Source organism: Leopardus geoffroyi, chromosome B3 (assembly GCF_018350155.1).
Source record: "Leopardus geoffroyi isolate Oge1 chromosome B3, O.geoffroyi_Oge1_pat1.0, whole genome shotgun sequence".
NCBI classification, from domain to species: Eukaryota; Metazoa; Chordata; class Mammalia; order Carnivora; family Felidae; genus Leopardus; species Leopardus geoffroyi.
In genome coordinates, this window is record NC_059337.1 from 22,214,802 (window position 1) to 22,235,190 (window position 20,389).

General features: G+C 43.5%; 1 protein-coding gene across 2 annotated transcripts in view; it reads right to left on the minus strand.

Moving 5' to 3' along the window:
- Positions 1–16,535, minus strand: part of OTUD7A (OTU deubiquitinase 7A) — a 370,683-nt gene extending 354,148 nt beyond the window's left edge. For both annotated transcript variants that reach the window (XM_045448891.1, XM_045448890.1), the window contains exon 1: positions 16,335–16,535. The gene's annotated coding sequence lies outside the window, so the exon portion shown is untranslated. The remainder of the gene's footprint in view (positions 1–16,334) is intronic.
- Positions 16,536–20,389: the final 3,854 nt, after the last annotated feature.

The window sequence follows — 20,389 nt, forward strand, 5'->3', positions numbered from 1 at the left end:
GAGTTTGTAAGAGAATGCAAAATGTTCATAAGCTTCAACTCAACCCAACAAAGCTAGGGCATACCTCCTGGGTGTGAAGAACTAATTTGGGTGCTTGTAAAGACAGTTTCTGCTTCATGAGGTAGACAACTAGCAAACTGTGTGCCCCTTTAACTTGGCTCACCCGAACAGGGACATCTGCCTCCCAGAGTGGTTGTGAAATGTAAACCAAATAACGTCAATAAAGCACATGGCAGTCAGTGACACTTGCTCTTGCTGCTATGGATTACAGCATTTCTTTAATATTCATTAGTGATTAACACAGGAAGTATTCATTCAAGCCTTTATTATGTCCAAAAGGCCATCAGATTTCTGAGATACAGGTGGTTAGTCACCCCAAGTCCATTGAGACACAGCAGGTGTGGGATCAGGTCACACAAGTGGAGGAGGCCTAGGCCAGATGTCTAGTGCAGTACCTGTCTGTCTCCTTCCTCCAGGCTTCTGTGCAGGGGAGGGCCTTGGGGATGCTAAATGTCTAATATGATAGCTTCTCTAACAGTAAAGCTTTTGTGCAAAAGTGTTCTGGAGTAAAATAAAACCTCTTCTTAGAAAAGGAGCTCCCAAATTGCAAACACTAAACAATGTTCAGCCCCTGTGAAAAACTGACGTGCTTCGCTTGCTTAAAGCATAAGGAATTCCCAAAAATTATAAGCAAAATCCCTCAGCATCCACACAACCATGGTGTGATGAGACAGAAGCTTCTTCTGAAGGGTTTACTTATCCATACTTTCTTTGAAAGCCCCCAAAACAATGGAAAGGCAGAGTAAGAACATAAAGAGAAACATATTCTACCCTCAGTGAATCAGAGATAGACACAAGCACAAAGCGCAAACCACCAAGTGTTCCAGAACCTATGTGGTCAGGAATGGACACAGCAAGCCAGTGCCTACCTGCTGACCCCTGGGGGGGAGTCAGACTCCTCTGGGAGAAGTGGTCGGCATTGATGTGGCTAGTCATGAAAGATCTTACGGACGTGGGAACAGAGACACTGAGTAAACCTCCACCTGTGAATCTGGCTTCATACAGAAAGAAAAGAAGGCAGCAGATATGAGACAGGAACACAAAAGGTCTGCTTGGAGCCACACCCAACTTAACCATGAAAATCTAGGGAACACAACCCTACTGGGCAAAGAAAATACATCTGGAGAAAGTGTATTCCAGGCCACAAACTTGGATTGAATGTACACCTGCCCCAGCATTACCCCCACCTCCATTCTTCAACAAATAACCCACCATGTTAAAAAAAATGACTAAAATCACAAAGTAACCAGTACAGGAATCGGGCACAGAAACGTGGATGGAAAAGGAGGGAGAGAAGAATGAGCAGATGGAGATGGGTGAGGAAATATTCATAAGGAAATAGGTGAAGAGTCTTTTCAGCAAAATGTCCCCCTTAGTCTCTGTTAGTTTCCTACTACTGCTATCAGAAAATCACTACAAACATGGTGGCTTAAAACAACAGAAATGTCCTACAGTACTAGAGATCAGAAGTCTGAAATGGGTCTCACTGGGCTAAAATCAAGGTATTGCAAAGCTGCCTTCAGGAGGCTCTAGGGGAGAATCTGCTCCCTGTATTCTCAAGTTTCGAGAGACCACCACTATTCTTTGGCCTGTGGTCCCCTTCCAGGAACTGCATCATCCAACCTCTGTTGCCATCCTTACATCTCCTCTCTGACTCTGACCACCCCCCTTCCTTTCTTGAAATTACAGCAGGCCCACCTGGATAATTCAGCATAAAATCCCCATCTCAAGACGTAATCATACTGGCAAGGTCCCTTCTGCCACATGAAACAACATATTCACAAGTTCTGGGGACTAGCACGTGAACATCTTTGTGGGGGGAGTCCCTATTGTGCCTACCACAGGAATAACTTTTTTCCTTGCCTTTTTCAGCATCTAGAGGCCACCCCTTGCCTAAAACAACATCAGGACAAGTCTTTCTCACAATGATACCTCTCTGGCTCTCCTTTGTCCACATTTAAGGGCCCTTCCAAATTACACTGGGCCCTCCCAGTAATCCAGGATAAAGTCTGATTAACAACATTAATTCCATACCTTTCTTTTGTCCCAATTCCTTATTTTTTTTAAGATTTTGTTTTAATTTTTATGTTGAGAGAGAGAGCAACTGAAAGAGAGAGCACACAAGTGGGGAAGGGGCAGAGAGAGAGAGAGAGAGAGAGAGAGAGAGAGAGAGAGAGAGAGGAAGAGGGAGACAGAATCCCAAGCAGGCTCCGCACTGCCAGTGCAGAGCCTGATGCAGGGTTAGAACTCATGAACCATGAGATTATGACCTGAGCTGAAGTTGGACATGTAACTGACTGAGCCACCAGGTGCCCCTCTTTTTTCTCAATTCCAAGTCTCCTCTTCTTTGTAAAGTGACACATTCACAAATTCTGGGGATCAGGAGAATATCAACATCTTTGATGAACCATTATCCTACCTACCACACTCTCCTAAAAGATTTTAAAAATCAAGGACAGAAAGAGAAGGAGAGCTTGGGGGAAAAATGGAGAAATAAAAAATAAGATAAATGGGGTATGGATGCAAACCACACTAGAACCAATTGAATGAAAGAATGAAAACAATCAACCAAAGAGACAAGCAAATGAAATGGGAAAGGTATGAAATATCAAGTTAATTAAAGAGATGACAGGACACAGAAGAAATAGTACTTATATAATTAACATTTTTGAATTATTAACAGAAAAAGGTCAATGATAGAATAAAATAAAACCTCTGAAATAAAGGGTCTTGTCTCTGTTAATGAAGGGGTATACTGTGTTTGTTTAACAGAAAGTGATACAGCAAGATCAGCATCCAGAAACAGCCTGGTGAAATTACTAAACTAAAAGAATCATACGAACAACTAGGCCAAAAACAGATTGAGTTCAAATTTCTCCACAATAATGCTCAGTGCTAAAGGACAGAAGAAATATTTCTATACAGTTTTAGAGGACTAGTGTGACTCAAGAATTTTATATTCACATATATATTCAAGAGCACTTTTTTTTCATTTTCAAGAGATATTTTGAGACTTGCAAGAATTCTGCAGGTGGGTGTCATGAGCCATGTGGGAAGGGAACAGGGGATCAAAACAAACTCTATAATGAACTTCAGATAATTGAAAGAGGAATGAAAAGAAAGCCCTTGAGAATTCCTCTAGAATTACTGATAAAAGCACTGATACTATGTGATCCTAGAATACATTTAAATATTGCACTAAGACCAAGGATCTGTGCAAACTGAGGTTACCTAGGAGAGGGCAAATGGTGTGCGTCTTGGCAATGTCAGGAATTCTAGCATAAACTAGGTAGGGTAAGAGGGGTTGGGAGAGGTCTGAAGGAAGTGTGGCCATGCAATTTAGTCATCTTTCAAAGCAGCAGGGAGTTGATACCAAATCTAAACACAAGGTAGCTGGGGCATCTGGGTGGCTCAGTCAGTTAAGCATCCAGCTCTTGATTTCTGCTTAGGTCATGATGTCGTGGTTAGTGGGTTCGAGCCTCATGTCAAGTCCAGTGCTGACGCGAGGAGCCTGCTTGGGATTCTCTCTCCCCTTCTCTCTCTCTGCCCCTTCCCTGCTCACATGCTCGCTCTCTCTCAAAATAAATAAAAACATTAAAAAAATTAAATAGCACACCCGCAGCACTATAAACAATAGCCTAAGTATGGAAAGAGCCCAAATGTCCATCAATGGATGAATAGATAAAGAAGATGTGGTATCTATCTATCTATCTATATATATATGTAGGTATATATCTACATATATCTACATATATATATATATATATATATATATATATATATACACTTATACATACATACACAATGGAGTATTACTTGGCAATCAAAAAGAATGAAATCTTGCCATTTGCAACTATGTGGATGGAACTGGAGGGTATTATGCTACGTGAAATTAGTCAGAGAAAGACAAAACTCATATGACTTCACTCATATGAGGACGTTAAGAGACAAAAGAGATGAACATAACAGAAGGGAAACAAAAATCATATAAAAACAGGGAGGGAGACAAAACATAAGAGACTCATAAATATGGAGAACAAACTGAGGGTTACTAGAGGGGCTGTGGGAGGGGGATGGGCTAAATGGGTAAGGGGAACTAAGGAGTCTACTCCTGAAATCATTGTTGCACTATATGCTAACTAATTTGGATGTAAATTTTAAAAAAATAAGAAAGAAAATTTAAAAAAAGTAAACGCACACACACACACAAATTAAACACAAGGTGGCTAGCAAACCTGTATTTCAGTTTTCCATAACTTTATAGGAACTGAATGAGGCTATAGCTGCTCCCCAACTCCACATCATCTTCTTCCCCCCATATGGCATGTGCTGAATGAACAGAGGGTGGACCCTCCTACTGGAATGACTACCTGGGATGGCCAATGAATAATCTGGGGACATGTCGGTAATCATAGGCTGACCTATCCCAAATGGGAAAGAGATGTTTTAGGAAATTTCATACTGTAAGAAAGAAGATATTTGGCTTAAATTCAGTAAATCCTTCATTATTAAACAAAAATAAATTTAAATGAGTGCTTTTTAAATATCATATATTTATAGACTACAAATGTAATAATCTCCAACATGATCAAAAGGATAATGGAGAACAATGGGTACTGTATGCTCCTATGTGTTTAAATATACATATAAAAAAAAAGATGTTCATGTACTTAGATATTTACAGAATATTTCTAGAAGGATACACAGGAGTAATTAACATTGGTGCCTCCTGAGAGAGAGATTGGGGTCTGGGACTAGAAAATGACATATTTTACTACATATTCTTCTTTTGTTTGAATTTCTTTAACTTGTGCAAATACCAGATTTTTCATTAAAAAGGAAAAGGATTTAATAAGGAAAAATAAAAGAACAAAAATAGTATGGGCCTATTTTTATGGCATAATACCCAGATCTCTACCTCTCTGTATGTCCAGGAAGCATGGTGATGCTGGGGGCAGATCAGGGAATTTCTGTATTAGTTTTATCTTTCTAGATTTCAGTATTTCTTTTTTTATTATTATTATTTTTATTTTTTTTTAGATTTCAGTATTTCTTTCTTTTTTTTTTTTTAATTTTTTTTTCAACGTTTATTTATTTTTTTTGGGACAGAGAGAGACAGAGCATGAACGGGGGAGGGGCAGAGAGAGAGGGAGACACAGAATCGGAAACAGGCTCCAGGCTCTGAGCCATCAGCCCAGAGCCCGACGCGGGGCTCGAACTCACGGACCGCGAGATCGCGACCTGGCTGAAGTCGGACGCTTAACCGACTGCGCCACCCAAGCGCCCCTAGATTTCAGTATTTCTTAAGGAACATGTTTTATAAGTTTCCCCAAAACAGATGGTGATGCTCAAAACACCAAGAGCAAAGTGGAGCTCACTCAGGGCTGCCTTCTTAACTTGCCCTCCTCCCCCCCCCATATTAACTAAGTTCATCAATAGTCTGTTTAAAAATTAATATCAGTGATGCACACTGAACAAAGGTTTGAATGATTCTTTGGTGCACTACCTAACAGGAAAGCACATGAGTGAATTTTGATGTGTGCCCCAAAGGCCTAGATTTCCCTCTGGGCTCCAGGATATTTTCTGTCTACAGCCACCTGTGAGCTCATGAAGGTGCTTGCCAGACTTCTCCAGAACTCCTGGACAAGCCCCCTTCCCTTTCCCAGAGGACCTCTAACAGTTGACAGCAAGCACCCGACATCTGGCCTCTGTAGTCCTTGCAACAACCCCGTGAAGTATCCCAACTCACTGTCATTCCAAGATGAGGACACAGAGGATCAGGGTAGCAAGAACCCTCACTAAGGTCCCCAAGATCCCCAGCGAGGGGACTGGCCTCTCCCCAACTCCACTGGAAAGGAATTAATGCACAGTTGGCTTAGGTTCAGTCTTGATGGAAGAGGGGTTAGGGGAGAAGCCATAGGGAGCCAACAGGTTTCTGGGACCTGCCATCACTTGTGAGGCAAGTGTCACCTGTGGGGACCCTGAGGCTGGGAGAGGACCTGACTCAGCCGGAGACTCATTGCAGGGGGCAGCACCAACAAATATAGAACCCAGTGTGTCCAGGCCCAAAGCACAGCCTCTCCTAGACTCAGGCCCCCAGGAGCCCCCAGGGCTTGAGTTGTCTCACCCAAGCCAGCCTGGGCACTCAGGGGCTCTTCTCGGGACATTCAGATGCCCACATCCTCCCCTGTGGGCACTCATGAAAGCAGAGCATGCTGAAGATGCAGAATCCCACAGGAGTAGCTGGAGAGAGCAAGTGCAAGGCCATTGAGCAGTCCGGGCAGGGGCTAACATGGGCCCACTCTGCTCAGTGCCCTGAGCATGGGGATCCATCTGACTGACACTCATGGGGCTGGCCTGGGCCCAGTGCCTGCAAACACTCAGGGTGAGCAGAGGGGTAAGACACAGGATTCTCAAGTTTCATTAGCCCAGGGATTTGGGGAAAACAGTAATCCATTGGAAGGGTACGGGACGGCCTCAGAATGGGGTGGCAGCCTCACACATACCTGATCCCCGGAGAAATGACCTGCAACCTACCTTCGGTCCACAAGTCTAGCAGATCCAGCAGCAAAACCTGAGGGACATTCTCTATGAGCCACTGAGAGTCATGTGATCACAACAGCAACATTAAAAAAAAAAAAAAAAAAAAAAAAAACACTTCTTCTGTTTGTACAGTCTTACACAACTTACAGAGTACAGCCTATGGTGCAGATGAAGAAACTAAAGCTGGGTCTGAAGGGCTCTGGCTCCTGGAGAACGTGCCTCAGCTATGGAGCTACGTGGCCCCTGCCTGTACTCTTCCAAAGGGGTGCCTTCACGTGTGGCCTCCCCATCACCCTGGTAGCTGCCCAAAGATGGTGCAGGGTCCCAGTTTTCCTTCTGTCACCCATGCTTAGCCCAGGTCTGCACCCCAGGCCCTTGATGGAGTTCCCCTGGAGCAGTCAGGTGTCCATTCCAGAGGTGCTTTCTCAGGTCCTTCCCTGTTGGTCATGGAATGCCACCAGGAATCTAGGGCAAAAGGTCACTCCCTGCTTCCTGGGCAACATGAAGAACTGATGGGTAGGGCCACTGGGAACCTAGGGGTTCCTATATAGGGGTTCCCTATAGCAGGCTTGGCAGCTGTGTGAATTGTCCCATCACACCAGGGAGCAGGTGGCCAACATGCCCTCCTAATAAGAAAATGTGCCTACCTCCCCTCCTCCCTCTTAGGAAGAGTGTGACATGGAGAGCACACACTTTGGGGTCTGGAGGTGTGGATTTGATTCCAGGCTGCGCAGCCACACCTTAAACACTTGACTTTCCCTTGTCTGGTACCCTGGGCATTCCTGTACCACAGAGGGTTAATAGTAGACTGTATTCCCTTCCTTAGTAATGCCTATCCTTAACGTCCACCTGAGCTCCAGAGTGCCTGGCAAGTGCACCCAGAGTTTGGGACAGGGAGGAAGGGCCACAGACTTCCCATTCTGATAAAGGGCCTTTCTGCTGAGATGGCAACATTTAACTATGAGCCCTCACTTTGTCATCATGGATACAGTGGTTCAATTCCTTCTTGGGCAACTTTTGCAGGAGAAAGACACTAAAAGGGGACAATGACAGAAAAGGCTAATTACTTAAAAGGAAAATTTCCCAGCAGTACTTTATCCAGAAATGTCGTTTCTCTCTCAATACCTTGGGGACAGACCTGAACATCACAGTCTCATGGCTGTGTTCTGTTACTGCCAGTCGGGTCAATCTCATTCTCTTGAAGAACTGAAATAACATTAAGGCAGGTGATAAGGAATCTTGCTCATCAGCAGACAGTTGAGGTCAGAGGGTCCTGGCAGCTCCATGGGGACCCTTTAGAGCAGGGGGATGAGCTCATCAAGGAGGCATAGGCAGGTAGCAAGAGGGCAAGGAACAGGAGTGGACAGCACAGTCACTGGCCCCGAGTCTTCAGGATGGGGAGGGAGGCCCAAAGAAGGAGTTAGCCCTGAAGTTCCATGCCCCTTGCTCTGCAGCATGGATGGCATAGAACACTTCATTTTTCTTGACTCCTTTGCAACCCCAGGCAGGGAAAAGCGAGGTCTGGAGGATATTTTTTAAAACTCTAGGGGCGCCTGGGTGGCGCAGTCGGTTAAGCGTCCGACTTCAGCCAGGTCACGATCTCGCGGTCCGTGAGTTCGAGCCCCGCGTCGGGCTCTGGGCTGATGGCTCGGAGCCTGGAGCCTGTTTCCGATTCTGTGTCTCCCTCTCTCTCTGCACCTCCCCCATTCATGCTCTGTCTCTCTCTGTCCCAAAAATAAATAAACGTTGAAAAAAAAAATTAAAAAAAAAAAAAAAAAACTCTAGAGTATAATAATTTGTCTTATCAAACAGATGTAGCTAATATTCCCTAAGACTGCATATAGTGTATGTGATATATATAATGGAAAATATGAAATTATAACTCTTCTCAGAACGTACCGTCTGCTGAATGACAAGCAGGTCCCATTACAGAGAATCAGTAAATAATCTGGGTTTTGTTTATTTTGCATACTACCAAACTGGGAGCTAACGTTGGAAAATGTTTCAAATTTTACATAATCCACATTCTCAACTACAATACTTTTGAACTCATGGGAGCTAAGCAGTTCTAGAAAGAATAATTAAATGTCTAATTTTAATCCCACAGGACTATTAAATGCATTTAACAAACACGAATTGAGAGCCTATTCTGAACAAAGTACCTCGGAGATGTAATAAGGACTAATGCACAACCCTTTCCTCCATGAACTTGTTGGTCAGAAGGAGGAATACTGTCCACACAACTCATTTCTAAAACATACACACTTGTTAAAATTCTCCTCCACCTGAGAAATGGATACATATGTTTCAAAGAGACATCCCAGTTTTCCTATCTGTTCTAGCAGAACAATGAGTAGGGTTTTCTTGGCCTTGATTAGTCAGCACTTAGAACTAGGGAGTTATTTTGCACAGAATCATAGAGTTAATGTGACATCAGAGGTCAGGCAGCTAGATTTCTTCATTTTACATGTGAAATTAAGACCTAAGGAAGGTGCCCAGAGTGGGGGATAAAGCAAGAAGGAGGCCATCTCTGGGCTGGGAATTCTCTCCCTAGCAGGCTGGACCCATCCTTCACCACGGCAGGTGGCAGGCCACGCACAGACACTCACTCATGTCCACGTTTGTAGCCTGGCCCTCCAGTCACTCTGCGGGAATGGAAAGAATCTAATTTAAATGCAACTATACACTAATCTTCTACTAATAAACCCTAAATGTTAAGCATTTAAACCCTAAATGATCCTCCATATCAATCCCTCCCAAGGTGGGTCCTGAAGTTTTAAATGCCCTTTGTGATGATGCATTTCTGAATACACTGCCTGCCAGACTGTTCACGGGATAAGTCAATTCGTTTTTATTTTATTATTGAAGTATAGTTGGCATGCAATGCTATATTAGTTTCAGATGTACAACATAGTGATTTGACAGTTGTATACATTACTCAGTGCTCACCACGGTGAGTGTAGCCACCATCTGCCACCATACAATGTTATTACAATATTATTGACTATGTTCCCTATGCTGTGCTCTCCATCTCCATGACTTATTTATTTTCTACGTGGAAGTATGTGCCTCTTAATCCCTTTCCCCTGTTTTGCCCATTTCCCAACCCCCTAGGGATAAGTCACTCTTGGTAGAAGAAATCTAAGGAAACCCTGTCTACCTCATCAGGTGCAGGCAGACGACCCTGAGGAGATGCCCAGGCTGACAATACATGCCACACCTGACAACCCCAAGTCAACTGGCCACCTCCAACCAAGTAGGACTCAGGACTTAGTTCCCAATCAGCACCTCAGACAAGATAGACGTTACAAACAGAAGAGTCAAGTGTATGTGAACTGCAAACCATCCTTGCATTTCCATGCCACAGATTCTCCAAAGGTCCAGTTTGGCATTTTAATTTGCCTACCAATAATTGCACATCCATAGTGCCAAGTTAAATAGCCACAGAGCTTTAACTCAACCTAATAAATGACAGGGCTTGTGAAGGAGCCACTTCCTTCCACATGGGACTGCATCATCCCTGACGTGGCACAGAAACCTCTGTACCCTTCTTCGCCACTGTCAATGCCAAAGACAAGATACTCCATGGTCTCAGGGCCCAAAGATTTGTTCTGAGAGTGCCAGGTCTTACAAGGGAGCGTGTTCAGGGTGGGGAGAGTGGTATAGACACTGATCTGGCCACACACTCCCGACAGGGGTAAAAGCCAGGATTAGCCATGCTGTCAGGATCTCAGGTCACAGTCAGTGCCCCTCACTGACACTGACTGGCAGAACTCCACCTTGGGAATGCTTTTCTCTTTCCTTTCCCCCATCCCCAAATTGTTCATGCAAGCGACTAATCTTTCATCAATTCCAAGAAAACGTGTTTTATAATCATCCAATGAGCCCTTGGGGGCTCAGCAACACCCAAGATATAGGAGACACAGCCCAATTTGGAGGAAGTTTGTGATTTATTTGGATTTAGAGGAATTCCCTTTAGTATTTTTAACAGGGCTGGATCACAATTGTAGATAAACTGTAAAAATCACTAAGTCATAGGAGGCTATCTATCCTTACTGAGGCCTCCTTCTTCCTCTACAAAAAACACAAAGCAAATTCAACCAAGCAATGCCTTGAGTTACAAGCACAAATTGTAAATCCATCAACCGACAAGAGAGAGAAACTGGGCTAGTGATGACTGAGACAGACATATTCCATCTCCGATTCCTTTTATTGGAACAACTGATGGCTCCTTAGGACTTAAGAACTCATTGCATACACTCCCACCTGCTCCTGACCTAAAGCCTGTAGAAGGAGCAGAGCAGATATTCTCTCCTAGGGGGCGGCCTAGGGCTGTGCCCAAGGTCACACAGCTGGTCACCCTGTCCAAGTCAGAGTTGGCAACTTGTCCCACTTATTTTTATTGCTCAGAGGTGATTCCTTCAAGAGTCAGCATGATGTAATTTAAAATACTGGCAAAAAAAAAAAATCCAATTCATATATTTTAAACAGAGAAAGTTAACTATGTACACCTTGAAAGTAGGAAGACCTTTTTTAAAAGGTATGAAATATTACACATGCAGATGAATTCTCAATATTTTAATAATATACATTTCTTTCCAAACTTCAAATCATCACTAGAGAAACTGTAGGGAAATGGATGATCACCATGGCCTCTGGATCCCCAAGATAAAAGGGTACAATTCAGCTTGGGGTTGGGGGTGGGTTGCAAAACAAGGGGCACATCATGTCCAGGACATGGGGCATTGTGTAGTCACTTCCTCGACATGCAAGCCAACCCTGAGCTTACTTTAAGAACCAGGAGAGCCCCATGTGATGGACAATTCCTAAAATGGAAGCACAGAGATGACTGAGGTAAATCACGGATGTGTCAGCCCAAGGGCAGTAGATCAAGGTCTTCTCAGAGGCAGTAAGGCTCAACCTGGCAGGGACAGGACCTGAGGTATCTGCTCCAGCTCAAAACGTCTGCCTTCTCTGGGTCCAACTCCCAAGCTGTTGTCTCATAACTAAGAAACTTAATCTAATCTCACCAAGGGTTGGGCAGGTGGTTTATTCACACCAATCATTAGTGCCATATGAAACTGCAGTAACTTAATAAAACAATTGAATGAAACATGGAACAGAAAAGGAAATTAATTGCAAAGGTCTCATTTTACATTTCATAAATATAAATACCAATATTAATACCACATCCTACTCATACATATTCATCCAGACATCAAATTTCCATTATATTTATAAGGAAAACTGTAAGAGTAAACTGAGTTTAAATAGAAAATATTTCCCTGGAAGGAGACTCAAAATCATTCAAACCTAGAAAATGAGTTTACTTTAGACTTACTGCTGAAACCAAGGGAGATGAATTTAGAATTTCCATCAGCATCAATGTGAATTTGACTTCTCAGAATACACATTGGTGGGCAGTGCAAATCTATAATAGCAAGGACTGGGGTTTCATGCAAGAAAGTGATTTTACTAGATAAGGTGTTGGAGACATGAGGATAGCTCTCTCCTTTTTCCATAAGGATTCTAGAGCATGACCACGCTGTGCCTTGTCCAGGGTGGTCAGCTGTGGCTGATGTGGGAGTAAGTGAAGGGTTTTTATCCTTCCACCCCACTTTCTGGTCAAGAGATATAACGCACAAACCAGCCAGCTAAACACAGCGCCGCAACACAGGCAGGTAAAAAGGCTGCGTCCAGCCTCTCTCTCAATTTCAGAACTTAAAGACTTATTTTCAACCCACTTTTCCAGTCTATTACCATGAACAATAAAGAACTCTATCCCCAAAGTGCGGCGAAAGTGGCTCCCACCTTGCCTACTCTCTCTCATCTGTGTTAAGGCCATCTTATTCTGGGTTAGACATAAAGACTATCTGGGAGACAGCAGACTAATCAAGGGCAAATAAAACTCTACCTCCAACTTTCAGAGGTAAAATATTTTCAAATTAGCTTTATTACCAATAGAAACCAGCATGTTTTATTTCCACTTAAATGCCTGTGGATCTCAGGGTTCTCTTTGAGTAGGATGTTCTGTGGTCATCCTCAAGGATGGACTTCTTCTAAAGGGATGAGGTGTCAACCTGTTATTTTATCTAGGGGCACATCCCCCTATAGCCATTTAGAGAGCTCCAAGCAAAGAGCATGGTTCAGCACAAAGCTGAAAAACAAATTATTCTCATTTGCCCCTTTGAAATCAATAATTCAGTTTAACATGCATTTTTGATAGAACAAAATGTATAAATAAATATCCAGTCATAGCATTTGGATAGTTCTCTAGTAGAAAGTCTATTCCCTTCAAGGCATTATTGTTTCCCTTTTGCATGTGGGCTCCAGGAGGAACCTGGGGAAGAGAGAAGAGTCTTTGGTTCTCAGTATCACTCTACACACTGCAGTGATCACAAAAGCCCTGGGAAACACCCATCCCAGCTAAGCAAGATGACCATACACGCAGCAGCTCAGCTCCTCCAAGGAGAAGCCTCCCAGGGAACTTGCTGATGAAAAACCTGCACATGCTTGAAGTTCGATTAAGCACATTTAAGCAAAAAGCACAGTTGCCTCTTCTGTTTCCATTTTCTACGAGAAAAGAAATGTACAGTGAATAAACATTTGCTTTATTCCATGATAGAAATCCTGAGGCCAATAACCCTGGTAAGGCAGGTAAATAAAGCCTTCGGGAAGTGCCACAGACACAGGGTCCTAGGGTTTATGTCAATAGGAGTCAAACCCAAGAGGAAACTTTACAGGGAGTTGGTGGCATTTCCACCTGCTGTCCTGGCTGGCACTAACATGCTCACCAGGACCATGATGCAGGCCAGCAGTTCTAGGAGGCCAGCAGATCCTCCCCAAGCCAACACTCTCCCTTCTGCGGTCTGAGAAGGCACTGAATCTTCAGACTAGAACCAACTGCCACTCTCCAAAGATCAGAAGCACTTAAAGTTAAAGCAATCTCTCTGCCTCTTTAAGGGAGGCCTGTGTTTTGGAAGGCCACAAATTCTGGCTATTCAAGTAATTTGCCCATCCTTCCTTTAATCTCCATCCCTTAGGCTACAGGCACACGGAGTGGCGGTGCACACAGGCGCACACTCACATGCACACACCCACACACACCCCCAACCTGGTCATCCCAGATCCTCTCCCAAGGTAGCTCAGGTAGAGGTTTGCCAACCTGCATTTAGCACGCCCCCTGCTGGTCCTGCAGGAGCTGACTCAGCCTTTATTCTGTGGGCCTAAGACAGGAGTAAATGACCTTAAGATCCAAAGGGAGCAAAAAGAAAAGCAAGGCAATTTTGGCTTCTTTGAAACAGAACACATGATACTCTAAGCATACAAATGGGATGAAAAGGCTTTAAAGTGCTTGATTTTGAAATGTTTTAAGAAATAAGTGACATATACTTAATGATTGTTGGAAACACATTTGTATTTTTAAAATACTACGGTGAGTTACATAAAAAAACATTATGATAAATATTTTCACAGGTCTACAGGTTAAAAACAATGGATATGTGGACAGAATGGTTTCACAGTCTCAATTTTTAAAGAGTTCATAGCTCGGAGCCTAAAAAAAATATTCATACTATTCCACGTAATAACTGGAAATACTTCAATTATAGGAAAAACTCAGCTATGACCAAAGAGCTCAAGTTCTAAAGCAGCTACATGCAGTGAGACCAAAGTCACCTAAAAGTAGGAGACAATTCTGCTACATTCCTGTCTCATCCGGCCTTGCCATTGTGAATACATTTGGCAACTCCCAAGAGGTGAGAGGCCATGGACACATTGCTTGCTTCGGTGAATGGTGCTCCTTCCCTTCTCCACAAGGTGAGAACAGACAGTTCAGCTTCTTGACAATTCCACTGCTAGTCTCCACTAGGGCTAAGGTCCTCAGCAGTCACTTCCTAAGGGGACACCTGCCATATAAGATCCAGGCTGAGACCCACACCTGGCAAGATTCCATGAAGCAATGGGTTCTCTCCACTGCCATCCTGAACATCACCCTAAAGTAAACTACTGCTTCCTGATTTCCTTCACTCCCATCCGGGGTTCCAAAGCTTCACATTCCTGATCAGACTCAAACTTTTACATGGCATATGGTATTAAATTCTTTACAGATCCAATATGATCACACTAATAATTTAAGGCATACTTATTTTAAGCAATTAGGGGTAGTCATTAATTATTAAATCAAAAAATGTCAATACTTTGTCCCTTATTGAATATCCTTTCGATATGATAGTCTTAAGTAGATATGCAGACTATCTGGGGAACTTGTTTACTTTTGTTACCACAATAACCAGTACTAATGGAATGCTCACACATACACAAGAATAATGGCCTATTGCTTGCATTTAGAGGGGAAATTCCCGCAAAATTTGGTGTGCTGGGCTGGTAGGTCTCCAGCCTCTGCACTCTCTCCACCCTCCCTGGTGCTGAATTGGCCTTGGAGGCTGGTGGGACACACAGCTGCTATAGTAAGAAAATGAAAGGCAGGGAGGACCCTACAGAAGCTGCCACTCCTTTCCCCAGGGCAGGCTGCTCCCAGACCCATCCTGGAGGGTGGGGGGGGGGGGTTGCTGAAGGAAGAAAACCTACAGATCCTCCTGAAGCAATCAAGGCCTATAAAAATTTAGGCCACACTGTCCACCTTTTCCTGGACACATCATCTGCCACATCAAATATAATATCTTTTACAAAATTTTTCATCTCACAGCTCACTTTCATTTACAGAAATAAGGCAAGGCAATAAGCATGTAAGTGTCATGCATGACACTTTCCCGTGGATCCTTGTGGTGTGGATGAAGCGATTCCCAGCGATTCCCAGATCCACCAGGATCTAACAAGTTTCCTTTCAGCTACTCTCAAACCTATTGATTCTCAAGCCAATAAATAAAAATAAAATCCGTTTTCATTTCTGTAATGCTGTTGAATTTAGAAAGCAAAAGCAAATCCATTTTATTACAAAGATTCTCAAAGGGCTGCAATAGCTGCACCGGGAGGAGGGTACACTTGAGAGGTTGTGTCCAATGAAGGAAAGTTTTTGTTAATGATGACATCACTGACATTTCTCAAATTTAAAGGAGCACTTAAAGCACAACAGAGGCAATTTTTTTTCCCCTCCAGTGAGAAGATACTAGGGAAGGCCTCCGGGGTTCACAGCCAAATTGCATTAACGGTTCCCCTGCTGTCCAGCCAGACCCAGAGGAGCAAGCGAGCGAGCGGGCGGTGCGCCGGGCCACGGTGGCCCACGCAGCCACAGCCCGGGCACCCGGCTAGCGGCCTCACGCGCTTCTCTGGGGCCCCACCGTGCCTGGGAGTCTGCCGGCGCCGCGGGACCCCCTGCGCGCCCACACGAACTGAGGGGCCGGTCCCCTCACGCCTGTCATCACGTTCCAGTGCAGACAGCTAAGGGGGCCCGAGGAGATACCGGCCCCGACCCAGCCGGAGCGCCGCGCCCTGCTTAGGAGACGAGCGTCGGGCCGGAGCCGGCGCCCGCGGGGTCCAGAGCGGAGCCCGCAATGCAGCGCGCCGCGAGCCCTGCGCGGTGCCCGCGACCCCCGCGCCCCCTGTGCCTTTGCGCCTTGGCCCCAGGGTCGCCCCCTGTGCCTGCGCCCACCTGCCTCTCCGCGAAGCGCGGAGGGACCCGGCGCCCGCTCTCCAACAGCGCACCTGCCTCGTCCGCGTCCGCGGCCCCGGCCCCGCCGCCGCCAGCAGCACCGCGGCCAGCGCCGTCTCACCTGCCGCGCCGCTCCGCTCCGCCAGCCTGCAGCGCCGCAGTCGCCGCTACCCGACTTCCATTTTCTCTCGCTTTAAGGGAAAATCAGATCAGCTGTTTTGCTCGCTCTCCGGCTCCGCGGCCCCCTCCCCAGCTGCCGCTCGCGGTCCCGGGGGCCTCTCCTCCCCCGCCTTCTCCTGCGCTCCGCTCCGCCCCTCGCGCCCCTCCGCTCCGCCCGCGGCCGCGCGCAGTGCCCGCCTCCCGGCTCCGCCCGCAGCCGGCCGGCGCGCGCCCTGCCCTGACGTCACCGGTCGCTGCCGCGCCCCGCCCCCGCCTCTCGTGGACGAGCGCGCGCCGCTCCCCGCCCCCGCCCCGCCGGCGCCTTCCTCCGAGCGCGCGTGCTCGCGGAAACGGTCCGCGCCGGGCTAGACCTCCCGGAATGTTGCACGGTTTCTCCTCGCCGATGTGCTCGCCTTTTGCGTTGCCCCTTGGCACCTGGGGGACTGCAGGAAGAGCTACTTAAATAGCCTGCCTTTGCCTTCCCTGGCCTCCCAGTGTGTGCTTCCACTTTTCTCATTTCTGACCGCCTGCTCACTCTTCCCAAACTTTCTCTCACCCATCCTGTCGCGGCTCCTTTTCCAAGCCCTGCTCGGGGGTCAATGCATCACTCTAATGCGAAATTGCTCCTTTTGCCTCCTAAACTAGGGTTGTGACCTTTCCCCATTTCTTGCCTTCCTCTTAATACTTCATGCCACCGCTTCGAATGATTCCTGTCACTGATACTAAGGCCTGCCCACTGCTTTCTGTTCACTCTCACATCACTCTCAGGGTGTATGTAATCAGACCCCTCTCCTCCAACTAGTGCGTTCTGTTACAGGTTAGTACCATCCTCTTGTGTTTCTTGACAACTGTTATTTTACTCTTACTTTAGGACCACTTGCTTAGTTTTAAACATTATGTATATGTTTAATAATGTTTAGTGATTTATTTGACTTTTTGAATTAGTATACAGTAAAATTGACTTTTTTGGGAGCAAGGGGTTTAAAACACTTGCTTAGATTCTTGTAGCCACCGGTACAATTAGAATACCCAAGAATTGTCTCTGGCCCTTTTTATAGCCACACCCTAACATGCAACCATTGACATAGTTTAGCCTACGTAGCTGTAGTGTTGCATTTTTGAGAATGTTATGTATATGGAATTGCCATATGCAACATTTTTGGTATGACTTTATTCATTCACCATTATGCCTTTGAGATTCACCCATGTTGTGTATATCAATAGTTCTTTTTATTGTTGGATGCTATCCCATTATTTGTATCACATTTTGTTTATTCATCCATTGAAAGATATTTGGGTGATTTCGAGCTTTGGGCAATCGTGAATAGATATTCTCCAAACAGTTGCATGCAGAGTTTTGTATGGACAAAAGTTTTCAAATCAGTTGGGTAAATACCTTGGAGTGCTAATGGAAAAATTGTTCAACACTGTAGTAATGCTACAGTTTTCCAGAGTGTGTATACCATCTTCATAACCACCAGCAGTGTATGAGTTTCACTTTCCTGCATCCTTGCTTCGTATTTGATACGTATATGTGTATAATTTTTACAGCAAATATACATGTGTATATATGCATATGTGGCATTTTCATAGTTGTGGAGAGGTACTTAAGTGTCATTTTAATTTTCAATCCCCTAGTAAAAATAATGTTGAGCATCTTTTCATTTGCTTATTCGTTAGCTGTATATCTTCTTTGGGAGGTATCTGTTCACATCTTTTGCCCACTTTAAGTTTTTTTATTTTTTATTTTTTTTATTGTTGAGTTTTAAGTGTACTTTGTATATTTTGGATAGAAGTGCTTTATATGATATGTGTTATGCAAATATTTTCTGCCAGTGTGAGCCTTGTTTTTTGATTCTTTTAACAGTGTCTTTTGCAGACTAGAACTTTTTAATTTTAATAAAACCCTAACAGCATTTTTTTCTTTGAAAAATCATACATTTGGTATTCTGTCTTAAAACATCATCACCAAATGCAAGGTCACATAGATTTAAGTCTGTTTTCTTCTTGAAGTTTTATAATTTTACATTTTGCATTTAGGTGTATGAGCTGTTTTTACTTAATTTTTGTGAAGGTATAAGGTCTGTGTCAAGATGATGATGATGATGATGATGATGATGATTATTGCATGTGGATATTTAGTTGCTCCATCATCATTTGTTAAGAAAACTATCGTCTTCTGCATTACTTTTGCTCCTTTGTCAAAGATCAGCTGAATATGTTTGTGTTGGTATATTCTATTGCACTGATCCATATGTCTATTATATGACCAATAACATCACACTGTCTTGATTTTTATAGCCTTTTAGTGAGTCTTGAAGTTGGGTAGTGTCATTCTTCTGATTTTGTTCTTCTGTATTATGTTGGCTATTCTTGCTTTTTTTGATTTTTCATATACATTTTAGAATCAATTTATAGATACCTACAAAATAGCTTGTTTGGATTTTAACTGAGATTCCACTGGTTGTGTATCAAGTTTGGAAGAATTTATGTCTTAACAGGATTGGGTCCTCCAATCCCTGAATATGAAATATCTATACATTTATTTAGATCTTCTTTGAATTTTTTAGCAATGTTTTATAATTTTCTGTATAAAATTTCTGTACATATTTTGTTCGAGTTATATGTAAGTATTTTGTTTTTTGGAGTTATTATAAATTATATTGTTTATTATTTTTAATTTTAACTGTTCATTGCTGGAATATAGGAAGGCAGTTGGCTCTTGGATATTAACTTTGTATCGTGTAACCATGCTATACTTGCTCCGGGAGTATTTTTGATGATTCTTTGGAATTTTCTACATAGAATATTGTCATCTACTAGTAGAGACAGTTTTATTTCTTCCTTTCCAATTTGTATAGATTTTCTTTTCTTTTCTTGTCCTATTTAACTAGCCAGTACTTCCAGTATAGTGTGGAATAGGAGTCATAAAAGAGAATATTCTTGCCTTGTTCTTGATTTTAGGGGGAAACATCCAGTTCCTCACCATTAAGCATGTTAGCTATAGGTTTTTTTGTGCATATTCTTTATTAAATTGGGGAAGTTTCTATTTCTAGTTTGTCAAAAGTTTTCTTTTTTTTAATGAATAGGTGTTGAATTTTGTTAGATGCTTTTTCTGCATCTATTGATATGATCACATGATGTTTCTTATTTAGCTTATTGATATGATGGATTACTTGTTTGATGTTTGAATGTTGATTCAATCTTACATACCTGGGATTAATCCTACTTGGTGGTGGTATATAATGGTTTTTAGATAGTGCTGGATTCAATTTGCTGATATGTTGTTGAAGATTTTAGTATTCACGTTAATGAGGGATACTGGTTTGTAGTTTTCCTTTCTCGTAAAATTTGTATCTTGCTTTGATATATGGGTAATGCTAGACTCATAGAATGAGTTAGGAAGTGATCCCTCTGCTTCTAACCTCTGAAGAGATTGTAGAGAATTGGTAAAATTTCTTTCTTTTTTAAATTTTTTTTTCAACGTTTATTTATTTTTGGGACAGAGAGAGACAGAGCATGAACGGGGGAGGGGCAGAGAGAGAGGGAGACACAGAATCGGAAACAGGCTCCAGGCTCTGAGCCATCAGCCCAGAGCCTGATGCGGGGCTCGAACTCACAGACAGCGAGATCGTGACCTGGCTGAAGTCGGACGCTTAACAGACTGCGCCACCCAGGCGCCCCAAAATTTCTTTCTTAAATGTTTGGTAAAATTCACTGGTGAAACTATCTGGGTGCTGTGATCGTTTTGGAAGGCCATTAATTATTGCTTCAATTTCTTTATAAAATAGACTCATTTAGTTTTACTACTTGTTCTTGCATACATTTTGGTAGTTGTATCTTTCAAGGAATTGGTTTATTTCTTTGAGATATTCAAATTTATGGATATAAGATTGTTCATTGTAATTCTTTTTTTTTTAATGTTCATGAAGTCAAGAAGGATGAGCCCTCTTTCATTTCTGATATTGTTACAGTATGCCCAATGTCTTTTTTCCTTGGTAAGCCTGGCACAGTTTT